General features: G+C 40.8%; 1 long non-coding RNA gene across 1 annotated transcript in view; it reads right to left on the reverse strand.

Moving 5' to 3' along the window:
- The window catches only part of LOC124175106, a 160,092-nt gene that overhangs the window by 95,918 nt on the left and 42,648 nt on the right, over positions 1 to 21,526 (reverse strand). The window contains exon 3 of the long non-coding RNA XR_006869099.1: positions 20,122 to 20,222. This is a non-coding gene — a long non-coding RNA (uncharacterized LOC124175106). The remainder of the gene's footprint in view (positions 1 to 20,121; positions 20,223 to 21,526) is intronic.

The following is a 21,526-nucleotide window of genomic DNA, read 5'->3' on the forward strand; positions in this document are numbered from 1 at the left end:
AAAAAATATACAGCTCGAAGAAAGAGCCCGAGTCCGAAGAGGCCGCTGTAGGATCCATTAGCTTTCATTTGTTTAGACAGTCGATTTAGTCGATTGCTCCGCGGTGATTGTCCGTCAAACTATTACGTCAAACAAGTGGCTCAGAACCTCTATCAAAAACGGCGCTGGGATGGAATGAGCAATTAATCGTACTGTCGGGATGGAATCGGGCGTATTGTCGTTAGTACAACAGTGATCAGCGTCGTCGTTGTCGTTGTCGTTGTTGTTGTTTTCATCCTCGCGTCAAACGAACGGACAGAGGAACAAGAGGTGGGAGTAAAGGGGTACGAGGAGAAAATTGTTAATATTCATTTAATTTCATAGCTGTTAAGGCTAATGTACCGCGTCGAGCCTTTCTGCTCCTTAACACCGCGGTGCTAATGGGAAAAATTGAGTTTACAGCTTTTTGCCAGGGCGTTGGTGCAGAAGATTATCGAGCGTAATGACGGATGGATGGAGGATGTGTAATGGATTGTTAGCTAGCAGATTTATTCGGACAACGCGAGCAAGACAAATCGAGAAGCCATCGAGCTATCTTTTCTACCCACCCACCTTGGCTCGGAACTTTTCACGTTAATTGAACAAGGTATTCCACCTTTTATGCCTTAGTGTACAACATTTTTACCTATAAGCCAATTTAGTAATGTTATGGCGTGTTTTTGAAGAAGGAAGTTACAGCGATGCATAGAATCACCGTCCCAGTTTTTGCTTCACCGGAGACATAGTTGTCAGGAAAATTTTAACGAGGTGGAAAAATATACCGAAGGTGCATTATTTTCATTCTATCGTAATGCGCGGTGTTTTAAGAATAAATAATGTTCGCTCGATAAACTTTATTACAATAATTTGTCACAGATATTTATTTTTTTTTGTATTTGATATCAATTTCTCTGCGGTATATCGCTACTCAGTTCTATCATATATGCTATAATGGCAGATTTCGTTTTTTCCTTCTTTTCTTTTTTTATGTTCGTTTTGGTTTGATTGAATCAAAGATTATCCTTTTTCACTACGAAATTCTGTTACCCATACAAACATGGGAATCCGATGTATTTTGCGTATGCCATTCCAAGCGACTAATTGAACTGGTATTTCGAACAAAAGTGATACAAATTGATCGTTCAAATTGTTTTCAATCCCGACTGATTCAATTTCTGAGAGTAATTGACCGGCAATAAAATTTCTCATTTGTTTTTCAATTATCTCTTTATAATAGGTAACCGCGCATATCAATTATACTCAATTTGGTAAAATTAATCAATCAATTAATCCAACGAGCCAATTTTCTTCTAGGAAGAAACAAGCCGTTCCTATATTTAACGGTATAAAATACGCTATTTAACGTAAATATTGAAACAACAATATTACAACGAAAAACGAGGAAAAAAAATTGTTACAGCATTACCAAAACGAAAGCTCCAAGAAGAAGATAAGTGCGGCTAAATATCGCGGCAAAAAATATTGAACAAGGGAGTCGAGTTATACGGGGTAAATCCGTATTATAAACAGCAACGGATAACGAGCTCTGGAAGAGAGAGAGTGAGAGAGAGATAGAGAGTGTCTTGATGCTGTGGATAGAAGAGGAGAGGTAATAAAAGAGGGTAAAGGAGCGAAACAAATGTCGCCAACTATTAACTAAACGGAACGAGCGCGAGCGGGCCGTCTGGAGTTGCATCCGTCAGCGTCATCGTCGTCGTCGTCGGCTACGTTGCTCCGGAGTGAGCGAGAAGCGACGAATATCTCGAGATCTCCTTTCCTCGGAGGCCGAGGAGGCTGGCAGCCAAGAAGAGAGTGAAGAAATAAGAGAGAAGGATCATCGTCGAGGGTTTGTATGCGCGCCGCGGGATAGCTGCGCGGCGAAGAATGTCGAAGTGGAAAAAGTGGAAAAAGTGGCGTGAAGAATCGGTGGATCGGAGCTGCAACGACTGGAGAACGGTGGATATCACGATGCGGCGGCAGAGAGAGGAGAGAGAAATATGTCGGAAATAGAAAACTCATTGCGACTTACTTACTTACTTACTTATTTACTCACTCCTTACGGCTTACGCCGCGGAGTGGAGAAAGGCGGCATATCTCCGCGGATTTCGTCCGTGGAAGAATCATGGGATTTACACAGACTCGGGAATACACACGTGCTCCGGTCTTCTTCGCGTAACCTAACCCTGCCGCTGACGGATAACCCTCTAAATAGCGGCGAAGAAAAGGGGTTAAGGATGAGGAGGAAGAGGAAGAAGAGAAGGGGGGAAAAATCGCACGGACGTAAATCGTAACCGAAACCGGCGCCCCTGTCACGCGACGCGTCCTCTGACGTTTAGAGTCGTCTTATAATTAGCAACAACTACGGCAGGATGCAGTGATAGTGGGCGAAGGGTTGCTGTAAATATAGCCTGGCTACCGTAGCGTGAACTTTGCATGGTCAGAGGGCTTCTTTAGAGAATAACAATCGTTTTGGTGATCGTGTAGGTGCCTAATTTCATTCGCGCAGACATATTTGTTTTTACAAGGCACGATATTACGGCAGTATAATTTGAAAGTACATCGTTCAATTGAATCCACACGATCGGTTCAATAAAAATAAATTATACGTACCAAAAATGTTTCATCGTGTATTTTTAACAGAATACAAACAAAATACTTACATCTGTATTGCCGAGAGAAGAATTGATCGTAGAGTTGATTTCAAGTGTGCAGTGAACTGCCTTTTTCATCGGTGCAATGACTGAAAATTTTTTTCCTCGCAATAAGGTGAATTCAAACTTTCACAAGAAAGTTACTTCACATAGGTACATAATCGAAGAAATTCTTTGACACTGAACACGTATAAATTACCAATTAGAAGATCTTCCAACCACTACACTCCGATGCTAAAAACCTATGTGCAAACATTTTTTTATTTTTTTTTTTTCTATCTGTTTTATTTTCTTCTTCAATTCACGCGTCGAAAGTATTTTCGAATAGATATCCGCGAGTTCTGCCTAACTTTCAGCATGCGCAACACGCAAACACACAAGCATATGGTAATTATTGTGGCGACCCCGTAACGTTAACGTGAATATAGGAGGGTCAACCGGAAGTGAAACCAGTTCCCCTCGACGACCGGAAACGCACTCCACGCGAGGCAGCAAAACCGGTGCATTCGTGCAACGCAGGGGTTTCTGATGTCAGCGGATCAGAAGGTGTACATTAGAGTGTTTCGGAAACAAAAAAATCCACCGTTTTCCACCGTGGCACCCCCTAAAAAGATTGTTTAGGTTAAAAGAAAGATTCCGTGAAAAGATGAGCGTTACACGTTATGTGGAAGATCGCGCTCATTGGAATTTTACTTTTTTTCACATTTCCTTGAGTTTATGAAGAAACACGTTGTAGCACTTTAATTATTATTCCTTTCCTCACATTTACATTCAACCCAAAGATCACGATCCATAACACAAAGATACATCAACCGGGGAACTTATTCTCCTAAAATAGACGTTCACATTAAATTAAATAACTGTATTATGAGATTGAATTAATAATAGAAAAGTCGTCAGACAGACTTCTCAAACACCAACTCGAGACTTGATATTACAAGTACGGGTCTTCCTTGTGAAGAAAATTGATATTACGATTGATGTAAGCAATAAAAAAGAAACAATTTTACTCACGATACTTTATTAATTTAAAAAAAAAAAAAACTGATCACGATCTTCCACGTAACGTATAACGCTAGTATCTTGACAAAACCTTTTTTTAACCTGAACAAACTATTCAGTGGTCGCCACGGTGGAAAATCGCAAATTATTTTTCTCTGCAACATTCAAGTGTACACCGTACGTACAACCCGCGTTTGAAACAACTTTGCATCGCGCGCACACCTACAAGTCTACATAGATGTGATTTTTAACAGTAGGAACAGATACACGCATCGTGTGCATAGAATGTGCGTGAAGAAACTCTTCCGCCGCTCCTACCGAGTGGAAAATTTATTTTCCCGATGTTCGACGGGTCGACGAAGGGCGGATGGGGAAGGATGGAAACGGGAAGGGGGGACGGGGTAGGAGACGACCGATAAAAGGGCAACTTTTTTCCCCTAATACCTCCTGGCAATTGATTACGAGGTAATACACCTTTTGTGGACAGAGTGTACGCGGCGAGGGGCGGCAGACGCTCGCCTCGCGGCTTGGTGCTGATTAGTTAGCAACACTGTCGAGGTTTCCCTGCCCTACAGCCCCTCAACCTTCGACCCTCGACCCTCGACCCTCTCAAGATCTTAGAGGCATGATTAACTCGGGGTGAATTTTCTTTACTTCCCTTTGACGATGTGCGCCGCGAATCGTCGTGATATTAATTAGTATTAAAAAAAAAAAAAAAAAAAAAGCGACAACGCCCGCAGTAAAACCGACGAGTATCGTGACAAGTGACCGATCAAATTTTACGAAGTTTAACATCATTTTTTTTAATTACTGTCATCTCTGTTATATATCATTGCGGATTCTGGGGTTCTGAAATCCATCTGCAGCAATTAACCAGAAATCTGATTGATAGTTCTCATTTTTCGGGCACTCATTTACTTTTTATCCTCACTGCCACACCGCCGTGTGATCCGTATCTATAAATTAGTATCAGGTGTTCCAGCCGGCAACTCCTCTCATTCTCTTTCTCTTGCTCTCTCTCTCTCTCTCTCTCTCTCTCTTTCTCTCTCACACGTGCACGCGACGCGGCGGTCCGAAATTTAATTAAATTTCAAGGTTTTTCGCGATTAAAAGACGGAGGACGAGGTGTTGCGAAATTAGTTTCACCAAAGATAATGAATTTCGTTAATTATACCCGCGACCGTCTGAGATTAGAAAGATTTTAATACGGGCTAACAGCCAGCGCTTGCTACGAGCTACTCCTGGGATCGGGAAGAGGACGAAACTGAACGAAAAAAATAAACTGCCCGAAGCCGAGGGAGAAATGGGGAAAGGGATGAAAAGTACAGAGAGAAAGAGAGAGGGAAGGAAAGATGCTCACATGTGTTCGCTATATCAATGGAATAAAAATCAAATAGACACGCATAACGACTTGTCATAATTGACAACCTAAAAATTGCAACCTGATCGGAAATTTTTAATTCTCATCTTAAAACTGATAAAAAAGTAAACCACCAAATCGATACGAAAACCTGAAACATTGGTTGAAACGCGTAACTACTTGGTCGAAAAATTGTAGCAGAATTTGCACGGATAAGTTTATCTTGAAAACTTGCAGACCCGTATAACGTTTGAAAAAACAGCACAGTTACGAGTGCGAATGAGCTTCTTTGGGATGTGGAAAGTGCAAAGCACAGTTGAAGGGGTTTATCGACATTATTATCCACGGCTCCCTCTCTCCCTTACTTTCCGGGTATCGTTATCCTCGTCCGGAAAAAGCAGCAAGGGTGAAAGTTTGCGGAGGCTTTCTCTTTCCTTTTCCACGGTATATTCCTCCACCCCCTCCCCCTCATCTTCCGACGCGGTGTAAGACGGTGAGCCGACGAGGCGGACTCCGTCGTCGCGGCGTCTAAGCGTTTCCACTTAACCCCCTATCCTCCCCCAGTTTCCTCAAGGATTACTTATATTTCTGTTACACCCGAGAATATAGCGCGATAACGACAACGGATTTACCTAATTTCCGCCCATCGGCAGCGCGATTTTTACACCGCTATTCGCGAATCGAATAATTCTTACTCCCTCGTTATTCGAGTGATAATCTCTCGCCACAAGTCGATGCTCGAAAGGATGACGAGAGCAGGAAACGTGGCTTTTCTGGTAATTTCTTCTGCAAAATCGAGAGTGGTTGCAAAATTGAACTAGGAACGTAAGACGAAGCGTGAAAGGTGAACGGAAAAAACACGGTAGATGTATAGAAGAAAAATAAAGAGAGAACCAAGGCGTGCAGGCTGGGAAAGAATTCCTAAATATTTCAAAGGATTTGAATTCGACTGGCCAACTTCGGTGCTGCACAGCTGGACATTCGCTCGCTTTCGTCCAGACTGTCCGAAGGAGCATGGCAAGGATGCACCATTAAACGTGCAGGTCCGCCTGGCAATGCAGCCTTATAGCCGACTTCCCCACTGCCCGAACGAATTTCTTACCGAGTACTTTTCCTGCAGGAAACATCCGGAGTGATCCGCTGTATTATTAAAGACGCATGATAAACCGCGCCTGGACGAATGTTTCTGAATATTTAAAGAAGTGCTCGTTCCATGGGTGATACAAACTGTTTTCAAAATTCTTCTAACTCTATAGCGTGAGTATAGGTTCGAAATGATAACCATCATAAAGTTCAAATTGCAATTCAAAAAACAAATCTCTAATTTATACTAGAAGTTGTGTATAATTATACTTGAAAAAAAAAATTATCCACAAAATTCTTAGATTATAATTAATAACGGTATAAGTCAGACAGGCTTGTAGCATTTACTGCATAACGCTTAAACATTTTATTGATTACAAAACATAACTGTCGAATTTTAATTCATTTAATTTTAAGTCATAATTTAATCTTGACGTTCTAAATTTCGCAGTTAACGTCGCGAAATCGTTATTATAAACTTTTTCAAGAGCGTCTATAGGATACGAATTTGAAGCAGGAGGAAGGGGTAAAAAGATTGGACGAAATGTGTCCTTCTTCGAGAGCGAGAGAAGAAGAAGAGGGGGATGGAGTGAACGGAGAGATGGGCGGAGGAAGAAGAGAAATCTTTGACCGACAACAGAGACCCCAGTGTTAATCTGTTGCCGAGTCACGCATGACCATGAATGGGGTCCATTATGACTAGCGAGAGTCAAGAGTCGCGAGTTTCAGCCTCGCCGTCTCGGTCTCTCGCAAAAGACCTTGAAGAGGCTTGTCGAATTACGACATGCAGAATGGTAAACGTAAATAAAAAGGGAGGGAATGAAATTAAATATACAGAAAAAATGTGCGGGCAGATTAATTAATGAGAACAGGGGTACAGGTGTACCTATAAGGTATCACATGCGTCGATAACGACGCGGAATAAAAACCACTGCACACATGTTTTATTGTACACGTATATCTACTTACATATACCGGGTACTCGAAACCATATTACAATGCAAGGACGTTCAGACTTTTCAATTCATACTGCAAGAACAACGTAATAAAATTTCGACGAGGTTCTTTTTTTTTCCCTTTTTTTTTTAAGTAACATATAACCGGAAATTACACGGTTGCAATGGAAACCGTAGCGATCAATGATTGCAGGGTTTCGTGTCATGAGAAACAAAAAAAAAAAAAACAACAACAACGGACATTTTTTTACACGCGTTGCAGGAAATGCAGAGTTGTAAAATTTCAGCGCGATTTTTTTGCAACCTGCGTTATTTTTTCTTTACCTCTCTTTATTTTTCATTCAGTTTTCTCGTTTTTACTGCATCCTGTTATTTCTCCCATCGTACCGGTTGTAGTACTAATTACTCGCATTCACAATCATCGCGTATCGCCTGCGTTCAACAGCAGCAGTAGCGGTTAGCCTGCAGCCGGGATAGGATATGGGTAGAAAATTTTCCCGCGTTCGGTATTACCCTGATATTTCGTAATTTATATTAATTGAAAAATATGCAGCGTACGCTCTCTTCAAATTACACACTGTGACCATACAGCAGCACTGCCACCGACACGGCGAATATGCGCGCGTCCCTCCAATCATTCGGCGAGCCGTGTAAACCATAACTTATTGCCTTTTCCCAAACAATTTCGTCCAACGTCATATTTACCAATTCGTACCCGTGCCGCGTACCACCCAGAAATTCGTGCGGTAGCGGAGTTGGATAGAAAAAAAAAATGAAAAAATATTGTTAAAAAAATTGAAAATTGAAACTGACCGAAATGACGAAAATTCTATACAATTTCCGATCAATTGTAGATACAGTATACATATGAGGGAGGTTTGCCCCCGAACCCCACCAGATTGGTCGCCGATTTATTTCCTACTTCCATTCCACTATATGCCAAGTTTTTCAGATTTTTCCTACCTGCCGTTTAGGAGTTAGTATTTTAGATTTGATCTTCCATAACTCGAAAAATGTGAATTTGGGCCCGTTTTTATGAATTGGTCAAGAATAAATTGTTAACATTTTTTCCAAATCGTAATTCACCGTCTTTCGACGAAAAGTGTGCAAAAATCGATTTTTGCCACAAACTACGTTTACTGAAAATTCGAAACTTTTTTTATATTTTCTTGGACCAAAAAGAAGACTTTTTTAGCCACGCCTCTTTTTGCACATTAATGTACATGTTATCGGATGGTCAAGATATAAACAAAAAGTTGCGCCCAAATGTTAAGATCCGACAAAATGCATATATATTGTTCGAAAAGAAGCCTGTAGCTCCCAAACTACGGCCGGGCCCATTTTGCGTGAAACGTAAAAAAAAAACATGTACAACGTACATTCGGTACGTATAACATAACAAACAGCGAAACTTCTCACCTTTGTTACCCTATACTGAATTTTTTTTCAAAAATTCGCTACCAACTGTAACCATGATCGTTGAGTGTCGAATATACACGAATGGAAAAGAGTATCCCTCAAAGAAAAAAAAAGCGAAGATTTTTCATCTCGTTACCGATGTCTTTCTTCAATCCTTCGGGCGCATCGCCGCCGAGACCAGATGCCGTCAATCTTGTTAATTGCTCGATTTAGCACGTAGACGTATCCATCCACCCTCCGCACTGGGTTTCTTCACCTGCGAGGACGAGACAGGGGGGTCGGAGTGTACCTAGTTCGAAGAAATTGAGCAAGGCGAAGGTTCAAGGGGTCAGGAGTTCCCATGGCACGCGGGGCGAAGTGGGTGGGTAGGTATTAAACACAACGTTCGCTGGCTCGCGCGTCGAGCAATAATTTACTCTCGTCAAAGTTAATAGGCACGGCTCACTCCGAGGAGCAACGGTAATTGCTAATATCGCTAATTGTTGCACGCGTGCGTGTGTCTGTAATAAGGTATAACGAGTTATTAATTTTCACCGATAATTCTCACGAACTACGCTTCAGCGCCGGTTCGACGAGGAACAAGTCGGCTCCGGAGGAATCGGACAGAAGCCGCACCGACGCCGGTAAGAAACGGAAAGAAGTCTACAAGGATCTTGATTGGAGAGAAATAAGAAAATCGAAACAATTTTATTTCACGCATTTGGCGCGGGACTCCAGCCGGAATCTTGATGCGCGTTTACGCATACATTACAGTTTATACGATACAGAAGCATCTAATCACCGATTAGTTATCCCGGCTTACAGTGATTATAAATTATTTCTACTTTATATACTTTATACGACTCGTAAGTAGGTATATATGCGGCTACTGCACATTGATACGCGGCAGCTGTGGCCATTTACATAACAGATCGTCGTTCAACTGCGTGCGTGATTTCGCTGTTTTTTTTTTAATTATTTTTCTTTTCTTTCTATTTGTGTTTAATTTTTCTCTCGTCTTTTAATAATTATAGTCAACGTTAACTTGAGGATAAGTATAGTTACACGGCACATTAGCTCAAAATGGGGCGTGATAGGTTGAAAGATAAAAGACGATGTAACACGAATGCAGCCCAGGTGCAGAAGGCACAAATTTTAATAAAAAGCAAAAAAAAATGGACAAATTTTAACCCGCCATCGCAGCAAAGTTGAAAAAAACAAACAAATTGAATCATGAATGAAAATTGAAATTTAATCGAATAGCTACAACGTAGGAGAGTTGATTCCAAAATTAAACCGACGTTCGTTAATTCCAGAATTATTTTCTCCTTCAGTTTTAAATTTTCGTCTGTTTCCCCCTTGTGCCGTCATGTGATTAACAAAAATTGCCGAAAGCCCGCGTGAGCATTGAAATAAATAATTTTTTACCGAGTTTATAGGAGTGTAACGTGTATACGAGGGGATTATACGGAACTTTTACGAGAAGACTCGTCGTAACGCGCTTGGCTATACACGCACACGTACACAAGCCCTGAAAGTGTGCGACGTATACTGCCGTTCACGAAACGTATATATTAGCATAGACGAAAAACAGACTCGTAAAACAAGGCGTTGATGCTGTACCTACGAGTATAACCCGCGAGAGAAACGGAAAGCTCACTGCCCCCCATTTGCATCGTTCTTTCCTTCGTCTTCTTCTTACGCTGCTGCTGCTGCTGCTGCTTCTTCTTCTACTTCACTTACCTCTTACACGTATTGTCGCAAGTTCAAGACGGAGGGGGGGGGAATAAGTGAAATAAAAATCCTTCTCAGCAAATATTACACACGCTCGAGAAACCGTGAATTTTTCACTAAGTATATCTGTATATACATACGACCCATGACACTGTCGAACCTATACGTTAAATCACAATGAGACAATCCCCCGAATTTCTAAAAAAACCCGAAGCGAAAAAGGGTTTTTAAAAGAAGGAGGACGGAGATTGCTTCGAAATAAAATATGATAGAAAAAATCTGGAAGCTGCATGTATGTATTGCACTGTATACAATATATATCATACATGCATGTAACGCGATTTTTCGTAGTTTTTTTTTCAATCAGAGAGAATGAAAATCGAGTGCAGTACAGATATACATATAATAATCATTTTGACAGCGCGTCGTCGTCGTCGTCGTCGTCGTCGGGGTGGCTCCAAATAAACATATCAATTATCTAACATCCGAACTGTATAGGAATATAATTCAAACCCGGGTATTTCGCTTGATTTTTTACAACTCCGCCTGCGCTGTTTCTTTTCCCCTCGCACCGATCGCCTGCGTGGCGGAATTTTTGGAACCGTGCGTCGTCGAGCCGCGTTGCGGAAGTCGAAAAATCTTCCCCACAAATCACCGGGTAGTACAATGGACCGATTGTGCGTACAACCGCCTGACCCCGCAAGCTAGGTGATCGCGGATGTGTACGCGTTGCATACATGATACGCAAACCTATCTACGCAGACACGATATGTACGCACGTACCTACGCGAACGAGTATAACCACCGTAAACAGGAGTGCACACAATGGTAAGTATATACGTACGTATATGTAGGTACGGAGGGTGTGTTTGCCGCGGTGATTCCCCCGCCCGTACATCCATGCGCTCCGGCTAAGGGAAATCTATTACCGGAAGTACGTCTATTCCGCTGTATACATACATATGTCTATACGTGTGCATGCGTGGGGTGCGCGTGCACGTGACATGTGTATGTAGGTATACGGCAGACACACGCGCTTATTCCTACTATGGTGATACAGGGGCGGAACCAGAACTCCCCGTACGATTTCCGGTCTGACGTAATTCGCCGTGCTGTGTACGGTCGGCAAGAGATACAAAAGAAAAAAAAAACAACAACAAGGATAATGGAAAGAAAGACTGACGATTTATTTATTTATTTATCTTTTTTTTATTTTCATAAAGATGAGGATCAAAAACGATATGTGACGTATAAAAAGACGTGCAAGGATAGCGGAAATTCGCGATATACTCGTAACGAAAGTGAATAATTTTTACACGTATTGTTCAAGTATGGGCAATTTTTAAAGTATCGAATTTCAACGCTGTATAGTCAAATAAAAGTGAAATGCAATTATTCCCTGTGATAGACGTTATCTACGTCTTCACATTGAACTTGGGCTGATGAAAAAACATGAGAAAACCTCAAAATTCTGGTTCGTGTATATTTAAACTTTTTACTTCACAGTAAAAAAAATTAACTTTCCAACTGTAACTCCGGAAAATATCAGTAAAGATCAGCCCTACCCGTCCGTCTATATTCGTCTGGATTGTACGCAGGATATGAAATCGTTCACGTATGCCGACCGAATGCCGAGAGCAGGTGGATCAAATCGTTATTTATATTTATCCATTAATATGAGCCCGTAATTAACGGGCGTCACTAACTCGTTTCTCATTTCTATATCTTCTTTCCGTTCGGCAAACGATCGTGTGATGTGCAGGTATAATAAGGACGTGTGTATGTATACAGGTGCAGGTATGCAATTTGCCGGTACGTGAGAGTCACTCTCCCCCCACCCTGCCCCTCTCTCTCTCTCTCTCTCTCTCTCTCTCTCTCTCGATCCCCACCATCCCTCTTCGCGGAGGGTCGGCAAACGCGAGCCGAGACTTCAACGCTATATTTACGGACCACCGAGCTCATCATCTCGCAGACATTTCATTATACGAATCAGCCCTGCGCGGATAGAACTCCCGCCTCCTCTGACATCCTATCCCATCCGAATCCTATCCTATCGTGCGTTCCCGGACCTCGTCCTCGATGCATCCGCCAGGTCGCGCCGTTTTGTTCACATACATACACACGTGCATATGTATGTTTGTCCGATACTGCGCCATGCGTGTGAGAAGAACATAACGAGGTAACGGCTAATCAATCAAGAAATGAGACTGATGAGGAGGAAATTCGGCGTCAGCGAGTAGTAGATGATTAAAACGCAGAAACTGTTCGAGAGTTCGTAACGTAGGATAACCAGGGATAACAATCGTACGTGTAATAACGCAGGTGATGCTGCGGGAGAATTTCTCTCACGGCGGGAAGCAGCGTCTTATAAAAATTTCATGGAATCGATGCTGTTCGAACGGTTGTATATGCTAATGCGGTTATCTTGTATAATCGCGGTGCAGGTGACGGGGGTTAACCGAGATTCTAAGGCACGCGTGTGTGTTCCTTGTATACGCTACGGCCGATGTGTGCGGTATAAACTGCGGGGCGTGCGAAAGATGGAATGAAAATTTACTACGAGAGAAGATCCGGTATTAAACCCCGAAACCTTTGCCCGAACCTACCAAATCTATAAGTGGCTTAAAATCGGGCCTCCGGACTCTTCGTGTGTGAAATTTATTTTGCCTAATCGCGGGATATTTCAAGTTATAATGTATGGGACGGTCTGCCGATGCAAAGGAATTAAGAGGCACGACGGTTAATTACGTACAGGGGAGAAAAAAATTGTATGTTCTAGTCTGGGTGAAAACAAAAACAAACAAAAAGAAAAAAACTTCCCATTATTGTTCCATTTTATGATATTTTTTTTCAGTATTAAATTGTTTCTTAAGTGTCGTCGTACAACTTCAAAGTGAGTAATCGTTTGATACACCAAAGAGAGAAATAAAATTGCGAGAGCAAGAAAAATGAGAACCAATTGAAACGTGAGTTTCCCGTTATAACTGTACACACTTCGATGAAACTTGTAGGAAGGTATTAAAGAACGAGTCGTTGGAAGATGACGTCATTTTTGTGTTCACGGAAACCCGTAACCCGTATATAAATTATAATGTTATATAACGAAAATATATATGTATATATATTAAGTATACGTATATTATATATTATATATTATATATATATATATATATCCGCAAAGTGATTAAAGCGATATTTTCCAAGATGTATTGTTTCAATACCTGCAACGTAACGAGCTTAAGTTGGTTCGTAACAATTATCGTTACTTCCTAAAAGTTTAAGCTCTCTTTTTAATTAAGAAATTAACGGCCCACTTTATATATCGGCCTACTTTAGAAATGGGTTATTAAGGAAAAAGTTTTGCAAATTTATACCTCGGCTGAGCGATACGCCGAAGCTGGGTTCAGCAGTGCCAAGAAGCGTGCTCCGCGAAGCCGGCAAATTGGACGAAATCCGGTTACGGGTTGAATGTAAAAATTCGAAAATGAGAATCAGAAAGCGAAATAAGCTGGCAAAATGATGTGGTGCTAAACAGAGATGCAGCGAGGTATGTAAAGGAGAATTTCGCGCAAGCCGCATATTCGATATTCAAGGCTCGGGGCCTCGGCGCACGGCCAGAGATCGAATATTGAATTTACAACAGTAACGGATCAGATAATAATTCATTTCCAATACTCAATTATAATAAACAAGATGTCATTTCGTCATCCGGCACAACCGCGCAGGAGGCCGCACCTAAATTTTATTCGATATGCCCATGCATACACCCGCGGCTAAAGTCACGGAATAATCTGCGCCCACCGACGAATCTTACACGAATGAATCGATATCACTGCTCAGCGTATACGTACATGTTACGGTCAACTATACAGACGTAACACATGCTTGCGATATAAATTTATAGCTTACGGATTAAGCCTACGTATTCTGAGTAACCATAAACCCACGGGACGGAATATCATTCGCGTATAATGTAAGAAAACAGTAAAAACAATAATTGTGTACTCTTATCTTTTGGTCTGCAAGGCGTAAATTAGCGATTTATGGATAAGCTTTAATTAGCAATGTGAAAGTTCGTTGGAATAATCAGGAAAAATTCATTCGAACCTTAAATCGTGAATTCTCGAACATTCTACGGTGGTGACAGTGAAATTTTAATGAAAGTAGAAATATACTTCATGGTTTTACTCGACTCGGATCCCTGACAGGGAATGCAATTAAAGGGATAAAAGTGAAGAAGACGTCCGTTGAGAGGCACTGCAGCGAGGGGCAATAACTTTGTGTATTATGAGAGAGGAATGACTGAGCGATTTAAAGCGTGGCTCATATACATACAGCGAAGATATCATTTCGATATCGTTCGATCGAATCAAAACTAATTTGATTTCAAAGAAACGAGCGATTCGACCACGTGCCCGATCTGAATGGAGGCTTGCTTCTCTTTATTTCTCTCTTTCATTGCCCGTTGTAATCGAAAATAATAGCTGCAGGATATCGAACAGGTGGAAACTTAACGCGTACAACTAAATACAGAGTGAATTCTCAACGACCGAATGGCATAACGCGCGTGCGTTAAAATTCGAGAGCAAGAGCAGTTGTTTCGTCAGGGCGACCAACATTCGTAAATTCAGATCTGACAGATCCCCGCGACGTATATAACCTCAAAAATGTTGCTCGCCCTGACAAATTAACTGCTCTAGCTGTCGAATTTTAGCGCATGCGCATTGAACCATTCAGTCGTTAAAAATTCGTTTTATATAATACGCACCAAATCGTATATTCTATTGGTTCCTCAAAAATATCAAGAAAAACTGTTTACCCATTTTATTAATTTTTTTTTTCTTCCCGCGACTGATGGATCGCTGTAGCTGAATTTAATTCTTCCAAATAAAAATGATTCTCGTTTCTAAAGCATTACACGTGTATGCGCGTTGATCTTGAAATGAAATCCCGAACGAAGGTGGCCCCCATCTGTTATAACGCATGTACTTAATAATATGTAAAACATTATAATTACCGCGGAGCCTGAGTGTATACGGTGACTGGTACAAATGAGACTCGATAAATAAAATTGGTCCCGGTTATACAGACGACGGGGATATACTATTTCACGCAATTATAATTATATATACAGAACCAACCTTTCCGCGCGATGTAATTAGCCCGGGGCTTGACCCGGTACCCTCGATTTAAAATTTAAAACATGCGTTAAAAGTGACTCTTCGTCGCCGATAAGTCTGAATAATTTCCGTACGTATCCTTATTGACAAAAATAGATCTAATCACGAGTGGTAATATCGCACGTGCCGTTAGAATTAATGAAACTCGAAACCTAATTTTATATATAGGGGAGACCGGGGCACGTAGAACCCCCTGAGCCGCTGATTATTTTTGTGGCTTTTGAGCACTGGGTATAAATTGTTTCGATTTATCTCGAACAAATTCATCATTATTTTCCCATAGCTAAAGATAAAAAAAATTCCAAGGCACGATGGACCCTTCCAAAAATTTTTAAATTTTTCTTTTTTTAAGTAACTCTGCATCCCTTAATTCTACCTCTATTAAATAAATCATTGATTATCTATCAATATGTATGATAAAAAAAAAAATATATTCTAGAGCGACTGGCCTTTACCGTAAGTATCATTTGCAAAAATGTAAAAAAAAATTTTTTTTGTATTAAAAGAATATTGCATACTTCAATTCAACATATATTAAACAAACCTGTAATAGTATCCCAATATAAAAAATTTTCTGAGAGGTCCGTAGTGCCCCGGTCTTACCTATACCTTATACTTATATATATTACCTACACGACACTTAATCCGGTTGAATGAAATTAGAGCGTAAAGAATTTTCGTACTAAACTTCTATTTATTTCTTTTTCTTCTATACTTTTCTGTAGTATAATTATGGTACAGATATTGCATAAAAGTATACTTATAGATAATACTACCGCAGGTACGCAAACAACGCGTTGTAATATTTTACGAGGACATTGCAGAAACGCAGGCATCGTTCGTTCGTTTATAATATATTTTTCAACGTTGTTGCATATTTTTATGCCCCGTCGTTTTCACCAAGTCTTTTCAACGCTGGATTTAATATTGCGATTCCGTGCCGATTTTTTATTTCACACAAGTTTTTCTTCTCCTTTTCTAATTAATTATGAAACGAGATCGTTTCTTTCCATCATGTTGTACCATCGATCCCAATCTTTCAACATACAAACAAAATTAAAGAAAGTCCACAGGCAATAGAAAAAATGGCAATTGTATATGAAGCATAAAAAAAAATAGATTCGGAAAGCTTTTCACCTGCACGAAACTTTCTTACGCCGCAGCTCGTTGTTTAATTCGACCGATGTTCATTTTTCGTACGTATCGCGTCATGTGACATAATACACGTGTGGCGGAAGGGCGATGTTGTTGTTTACTAAATTTCTGTCTTTAATTTGATCCTCTTTAACCTTCAGACAGCATAACGCACCGCGTGCCTGAATCACAAGCGCAGCTCTGTATATATACGTACGCGGGGTGAAATAATGGATCTTGACAAAGGTGTGCAAAGGCAGGGCAGAGCGGTGTTGTTTATTAATAATTAATAAACTAATTGAGGCTTCCGTACGACGAGGAACGCCCCGACGGCGTAAATCAAGAAGCCGACTGAAAGACTGCGGCCGCTGCTGGTTGCTGGTTGCAGCGGAAGCACCGCTCCGCCGGGCGCGTAATTCATTCTCGCGGCCAAAAGAGACTCGAAGAGCCAACGTCATAAGCTCGACGCATGTGAGAAACGCCGACTCTAAACTCGCGAAAAAATCGACCCACGTGTTTGCCGCTAAAATACTCGAGGATTCGCAAAAACTACGCCCATAAATTTTCCAAAAAGAATCTTTTAATAAATTGACCGGAGAACAAAAAAATCTCAAATACAATCGCAGATCCTATCTATAATTTATATTACATTATACCGATCAAGTTCGACGCGATATAAAAAATTAAAACGACTACACGAGCTCGTAAATTACATATCTACAAATTGAATTTTACAATCATCACGAGAACGATGCATATTTAAATACATTTTCAATATGGATCTAAATTGTAAAATGCAAGACGATCGACCATTTGTATTACAGGGTTACAAAAACACTTCGATCCTTTGATAAATCTTGGATGTTGGAGTATTTTTTTATGCGATGAAAAAAAAAGAAATTATCGCATATACGTTGCACAACGTATAATGCAGATATTAGTATACCTTGTGCAGTATAATGAAAACTGAAAGAGTTTGCGTTATAACGGTGGGGAAGAAGAGCGTGTTGTGTACGGTAGCGTTGCAGGTTTTGTGGGAATAAAAATTGTTCGAAATGAAATTCCCTGGGCTTGCAACCGGGCAGGCTGTGTAGCTCTACGCACGAAACGGAAATTCATAAGATTCAATATGCTCTGGTCGGCAATGGGGTTGCGGGGGAACGGGGGTGAATGGCGGCCGGGTGGGGAGGGGAGAAGGGCATGCAGTTTACATCAAATACGTGCCAACCCCACCTCGGGCTACCCCCTCCACCATCCCCCGCACACTTTACACTCTCGGCTGCATGTTTACCAGCGCGATGTATGAACTAATATCGAAGAACACAGAGGGCGGAACGCTAAGGGAGGGCAGAGCTGAGAGGAAGAGAGAAAGAGAAAAAGAGAGATAGGGAAGAGAGCAAGGGACGAAGTGTGGGTATATACGGTATACACGGAAGCCTGGAAGTGGTTTTCTCGTAAAAATCCACACATCCTCCTTACACTCGCTTTTCCCTGCGTGCCAGACAAATTTTCTATCACACGATGTACGGCGTATAGCCTGTAGGTACATACCTTGTAGCTAAGGATTCTTAGCGAAAATACGATGGTTCGTAATACGAGGTGATGTTTTACAGCGGATTGTCCGTTTGTTATTAACAACGTCCGATCGACGTGTAAAAATAATGTATATGTCGGGGTTAAGCTGGGACTAACTTTTCCTGAAACAACCTTCGGTTTCTGTGTTCGGTTTTTAACCCCCTCTTCGTGCGCGTCGCGCGGATACACCGGAAATAATGTCGGTGCATTTTGAACGCCCTGGTTAAAGGCCCTTCGGATGAATGGGGCGAGAATATTGGCTGGCTCTCGTATAATACCCGCGGAATAGAAGAGCGAGAGAACGAGGAGCGGGGTCCCGGCGAATATTAAATATATTATTACATTCATTCTCATTTCCCTTTGCCTATATAGGTAGGTACTGTACGTAGACGACCGGCGACGACGTGACGATATCAGTGACGGGCTCGAATCACTTCCGAGCGCAAACAAATCTTATTGAATAATTACGATTTTGGTAGAGCGAATTTTTCGCAAACTCTTGCGAAATTTTTACTTGGCAGAATATCTTATCGAATACCGTTGCTTCTATGTAGTTCAATGTCATCCGGATGTAATATGTTATCGTTATCATAATCGTAATATAATATAAATTTCAAGACTTATTCCAAGTCGTGTTTACCATTAAAGTTGCTGTATAGAATAAATCGAATCGGTTGAACGGATACGATAATTTCGTCGTAAGTGGCAAATTCGATCAGACAAGTATACGTAGGTAATAATATGTTAAAACGAGTCGATTAACATACAAATCGCAGACTTTCTTCAACGATTAAGTTATCCCGAATTGGTCTAATATATGCAGAAGATATACACGTGTGTATAACCGATAGAACATTTCGATAGTATATTAGACGTGAATAAAAATAGAAATTGAGTATAAAAAAAAAAAAAATTAAGTTAATTATAATAATAAATATAAGATAAATAAAATGAGCAAACGTTATCCAAGACGTAATTTAAACGTGCCACCGCCGTCAGCCTGATTTACGAGACTCGCGCAGCGGCACAGATTCTGATCGCTATTCAACACGGTGCAGGAATAATTGCGCAAACAACCCGATTAAAATAATTAACGTTCTAATTAAAATCCTCGCCGGCCAAGGTCACCCCCCTTACCGTCACTTCAGGTTCTTATTATAAGGTGTGTACTTCCAATGCCGACTTCATACCTGCCGCAAGTACCACACGAGAGAAAAGGATAGCGAAGATTCCTCTTCCACAGTTTCGATGATTCTCATTATTTGCCCGAGGGAAGGTCGAGAATGATTTCGTTAATTACCATTTTGATGGAATAATTAAATATTCACGAACAAGGCGTTTATACACGTATGTTCGTGCCGTAAATTTGAACGAATATCTTTCGGCGTGTATGAGAATCGGTGCGTTATTTTTTTCAGAAATTATTCAGTCAAAATATTTTTATACCATCCGAGACCCGATCCTCTTGAGTGACCCCCTACAATTCAGTGAATGTCTTAATCCGCTCCGAGTTGTATTACATAATAACCGTCGACTTGCAATTAGAGCTGCTTCTAAAAAGCTTAATTCAGCGACGAAATTGACGAGAAGAGAAGTGACGGAACGATCAGAGATGCTTGTGTAATTAGTCTAGTAATAAATGTAATTAGCAATGTACCATAAAGGTGTCTCATCTGTATCTAGATCGTTGAATAGATGCCAATCGCCTCTTTCCATTAGCGAGGTTGTACCGTAGGCCTCTTGCCCGCACATATTAGGTACCCACGCCCCTTCCCTCAAAAACTAGCTCACTCTCAAGCACATCGCCCCGTTCGAAATTCCACTCGGTAATTACACAATCGCATCGACGCATACGTCCGATTACACGTGTGTTATACCCTACGTATAGAAATGACCGGACACACCGGACGTAACGACGCTCTGTCGAAACAGACATGGAAATTATATCGGACTGTTTTGAATTTTCATTAATTGCGTATAAAATCCTTGGTGTATGAACGTGTGTATAACAGTAGGTAATAAAAACTCACCATTCTCGAACATCCTATCTCACGGCTTGTTTTCTTATGGCGACTTGGAAAGGTTGTTCAGCATTGTAAATCCCACCGACCGTTGATCGAATAATATCGGCCTGAAATAAGAGCGCGTTAAAAATAAACTGAATAACACCGTTAAATCGATGGTTACGAAAATAAGAGAAAAAATAAAAGTTAATCAGGCTCAATTTTGTACGATTTTAATTGGTACCACCAATTAGCGTGTTTGGGCGACTGCGTTATACGTGTCATTCGTATCGGTTGCCTTATGTATTTATATATATTTATTGGCCGAAGGCACCTGGGAAGCCTAGGTAAAAATACGACCGGAAGATTGGTAATGAATAATCAGAATTCAATTTTTACCCATCTTTTGTTTTTTGTACACATGACGTGTGCGTATATGTTCCTCTTTTGATAAACCGTGTTTTTGACTCGTACGCATGTATGTGTCTAAAAACCGTCGCTGTTTGCTGCAAAGCAATGACTTGTTAACGTTGATTTGTTAGTCACGACAAACGCACACTTGCCAACTTCTGCAACAAAGCTCAAGAGGTCGTCAAGTTGCCTAACCGTGTCAGAGAAAGTTGCCAGCTGCAGCAGCACGGTAACGTGAAACTTGATAATTAACTAGCGGGGATAAAAGCCTGGAAATAACAACGTTAACGATGGTAAAAACGCTTGTATTCGTAAAACGACAAACGAATAAACTAAACTGTTACAAATGGACGCGATCTAGATACGCGTACGTACGTCAAAATCGAGTTATATTCTTTCTCTTTCTGCAGAATTAAGATGATGCCTCCTAACACTTTGCCACCTGTTAGTTAACCGATTTTTTGTTCCCTGCGCTCCACTCTCAACTTCTAGATACTATCTTGATCCCCTCAAAATTGATCCTCTTATAGAGACAAGCGGTGGATGTATGATCATAATAAAAACCGTCTGCGTACGTCAAGATTTAATGTTTTGGAAAAGAAGAAGAAATAAAATAAGAAGGAGCCGATAGTAAAAAATTTTTACCGTAAATGAAACTGCAAATGGTCAACTTGAGTTTGCACAACAAGACGTTTCGAATAAAGGCCATATGTTGTAACGTGACAGAGTATAAAAGTGAAGAATGAAAAAAAGAAAGAAATTTGTATTTAAAGTAAGATGCGGAAATTGCAATGATCCGCCAAGAACGAGGTAATAAAAATCGCTAATGTACGCCGAATGCGCTGTTCGTATTGAAAAATTCCACGCCGATTCTGCAACGGTGTAAGGTCAACGATCATCCAGGTCGTTAACCCCCGCAAGAGATCAACGGCCGCAACAAATATACATATATATATATATACATATCCATATAATGCATCGAAGATCGAAGTAATTCTCGAGCAAAGATCTGCAAGATATC

Source organism: Neodiprion fabricii, chromosome 2 (assembly GCF_021155785.1).
Source record: "Neodiprion fabricii isolate iyNeoFabr1 chromosome 2, iyNeoFabr1.1, whole genome shotgun sequence".
Classification (NCBI taxonomy): domain Eukaryota; kingdom Metazoa; phylum Arthropoda; class Insecta; order Hymenoptera; family Diprionidae; genus Neodiprion; species Neodiprion fabricii.